This window comes from Penaeus chinensis, chromosome 10 (genome assembly GCF_019202785.1).
Source record: "Penaeus chinensis breed Huanghai No. 1 chromosome 10, ASM1920278v2, whole genome shotgun sequence".
Lineage (NCBI taxonomy): Eukaryota > Metazoa > Arthropoda > Malacostraca > Decapoda > Penaeidae > Penaeus > Penaeus chinensis.
The window spans coordinates 23,348,398-23,352,193 of NC_061828.1; positions in this window are offsets into that span (position 1 = coordinate 23,348,398).

The following is a 3,796-nucleotide window of genomic DNA, read 5'->3' on the forward strand; positions in this document are numbered from 1 at the left end:
TTATCATTATTTTTATTATTAGTTTTATCATTATTATTTCTATTTTCATTATCATTATTCTTATTATAATATTTCTAATCATCCTTATTATTATTATTATTATTATTATTATTATTGTTATTATTATTATTTTTAATACTACTGTTGATATTATTATTATCATTATTACTATTATTTATGTGTTTATTATTATTATCATCATTATTTTTATTAGAATTGATAATGATAATAATAATATTATTAAAAGCAATAATTATAGTAATAATTATAATTATAATAATAATAATAGTATCATTATTATTTCAATTATTTCTATTATTATCATTATTATTATTATTATTATATTTATCATTATCATCATAATTATTATTAATATTATTATTATTACCATTTTTATTACTACTATTATTATCATTATTATTATTATATCAATTGTTATCATTATTATCATTATTATCATTATCATTAATATTATTATTATTATTATGATTTTTATTATTATTATTGTTGTTATCTTTATTATCATTATTATAGTAACAATAATTATTATTATTATTATTATTATTATTATCCTTATTTATATTGTTATCATTATTATTTTCATCATCATCATTATTATTATTATCGTTATTACTAATTTTATTTTCATTTTTATTTTCATTATTAAGATTATCATTTTTTCCATTATTATTATTATTATTATGAATATTATTATAATAAATATAATTATCATAATTTATGCCATTATTTTTACTATTATTATTATTATTAATATAATTATCATCATAATTTATACCATTATTTTTATTACTATTATAATTATTATAATTATTATTGCCATTCTTATTATTGTTATTATTAATATTTTCATTGTCTTTATTATCATTATTCCCCATATTATTATTTTCGATAGTAATAATTAATATGTTATTATTAATATTATTATTATTATTATCATCATTACCATTATTATTCATATTTTTACTATTTTCATTTTATCATTTTTAATATTATTATTATTATTGTTGTTATTATTATAATTTTAATTATTATTTTTAATATTAATATTATCATCATCATCATTATTATTTTTTTTTTTTTTACTAATTTTATAATTATAATTTTCAACATTATCATTATAATTATTATTATCATCATTATTAATACTATTATTATCTTTATCTCTATTATTATTATTATATTGCCATTGTTATTATTATCATTATTATTTTGATCATTATTATAATTTTCGTTTTTATCATTATCATCCATATCATTATCTTTATTTTTATTATTATTATTATTATTATTATTATTATTATTATTGATATCACTATTATTATTATTATTATGGTTGTTATTATTATTATTTTCCTTTTACTAACATTGTTATCTTTATTAACATTATCATCATTATTATTATTTTTATTATTGTTATCCATATTATTATCATTATTATTATTATCATTATCAATGATAATAATAATACAAATAATAATAATAAAAATAATGATAATAGTAATGATAATAATTATATTATTTTTTTACTTATTATTATCATTATTATCATTATCATTATTATTATTATTTTCCTTATTTCTATTATTATTATTATTATTAGTGTAATAATTATTATTATCATTATTATTATTATTATTATTGTCATTATTATTATCATCATTATTATTATAATTATTATTGTTATCATTTTAATATTATATTTTTGTTTTATTATTATTATCTGTATTATCATTCTTATTTGTATTATCATTATTGTCTCTCTTACCATTGATATTACTTTCGACATAATTTTATTATTATTATTATTATTCATATATTTCATTATTATTATTATTATTATAATTATTATTATTATTATTACCATAAATATTGTTTTAATTATTATTATTAATATCATTATCATTATTATTATTATCTTTTATATTACTATTATTATTATTATTATTATTATTATTATTATTATGTTATTAATATCGTTATTATTATTATTTTTATTATTAATATCATTATTATTTTCATCATTACTTTTTTCATTATTATGATTATTATTATTATTTTTATTATCATTGCTATCATTATTATCATTGCTGGTATTATTATTATTATCATTATTATTATTATTTTAATCATTGTTTTTATTATTATTATCTTCATTATTAACATTTTTATCATTTCAATAATTATTATTCTCATTATTATACCTATTACCAATATCATTATTTTTATTATTATTATTATCAATATTATTTTTAATATAATCATTAAAATTATTACTATAATAATTATTATTATCAATATTATTATCCTTATTATCAATATTTTTTTCATAGTTATTATTATTGTTATTCTTGTTCATTTGATTTATACCATTATTGTTATACCTATTGTCATTATCATTACAATTATAATGATAATAATAAAAGATTATCATTATTAATATCATTACTATTATTATTATCATTATTATCATTACTATTATTTTATTATTATTTTTACTTATCTCATTATTATTATTATTGTTCTCGTCATTATCCTTATCATTATTATGATTATCATTATTCTTACTATTATCAATATTATTATTATTGTCATTATCAGTAATAACAATAATAATTATTATTATTATTATAATTATTATTATTATCAATAATTTTGATAATGTAAATAATAAGAATAGTAGTAAAAAATTATAATAAGAAGAAAAATAGTAACATAATTAAAATTTTCATTATAATTATTATCATAATTTGTTTTACTATTATTATTAATAATATTGTTATCATTATTAGCATTATTGTCATTATCATTATTTTCATTATTATCTGTGTTATTTTATTATCAATATTCTTTTTATCATTATTATTGTTATTATTTTTAATATTATTATCGTTATTATTATCATTATCATTATTATTATTACTATTATTATTATTGACATTTTTGTCATTATTATTATCATTATTCTCATTTTATTATTATCATTATTATTATTATTTTCATTATCATATTTATCATTATTTTTGTTATTATTATCATTAACATTATCATCATTTATATCAATATTAATATCATTATTATTATTATTATTATCATCATTATCATTATCGTTATTTTTACTATCACTATCATTCCCATTATCATTATTATCATTATCATTAACGTTATCATTATTATAATTATCATTATTATTATTATTATTATCATCATATTTATTATTATTATCATTATTATTATTATCATTATTACCATTATTGTTATCATTATTATTATTATCAGCCAGTGATGTTATTATTTAATTGTTCATTTAGTGTGACTACGGGATCACTTTCAATATCACCTGAGAGTCATCACCCAATTACGCCAAACTCATTTGAGATTACCTGTAGTTGATTAACACGCTACCAAATTACATTTCTAACTCTACGGAATTTTGATTATCCACTATAATTATTATTATTATTGTTATTATTATCACTATTATTATTTTTATTATTACTATCAACATCATTATTTTTTATTATTATTATTGTTATTATTATCATTATCATTATTGTTATTATTAATATTATTGTTATTATTATCATTATTATTATTATCATTATTATTATCCTTTTTAATTTTTATTATTATTATTATTATTATTATTATTATCATCTTTTATTATCATTACTCTCCTTATTATAATTTTTCTTCTTATTATTATTATTATTATTATTTTTCTTATTATTATTATTATTATTGCCATTTTTATTATCATCATTATCATTATTATCAT